General features: G+C 43.0%; 1 protein-coding gene across 1 annotated transcript in view; it reads left to right on the top strand.

Moving 5' to 3' along the window:
• Window positions 1-221, top strand: part of LOC119593768 (putative sodium-coupled neutral amino acid transporter 11) — a 33,715-nt gene that overhangs the window by 21,505 nt on the left and 11,989 nt on the right. The gene's annotated exons all lie outside the window — the stretch shown is intronic.

Below are 221 nucleotides of genomic sequence, written 5' to 3' on the forward strand. Positions count from 1 at the left end.
GCAACCATCGAAACAAACAAAAGCAACTTCTTTCCTCACAATAAGACCCGCTAAAACCCGCATGATGCGTCAGATACGAGACAAAGTTACGGAAAGCCGCGACAGGTAATTTTGGATACTGTCTGCTTCCACAAAGAGATAATTTTTCCCGCCCTAATCCCCTCCAGTAGAAATGTTTGGAGCACAAAAGTAGATTTTTAAACGGGAAGCAGATGTAAACG

This window comes from Penaeus monodon, chromosome 32, assembly GCF_015228065.2.
Source record: "Penaeus monodon isolate SGIC_2016 chromosome 32, NSTDA_Pmon_1, whole genome shotgun sequence".
Lineage (NCBI taxonomy): Eukaryota > Metazoa > Arthropoda > Malacostraca > Decapoda > Penaeidae > Penaeus > Penaeus monodon.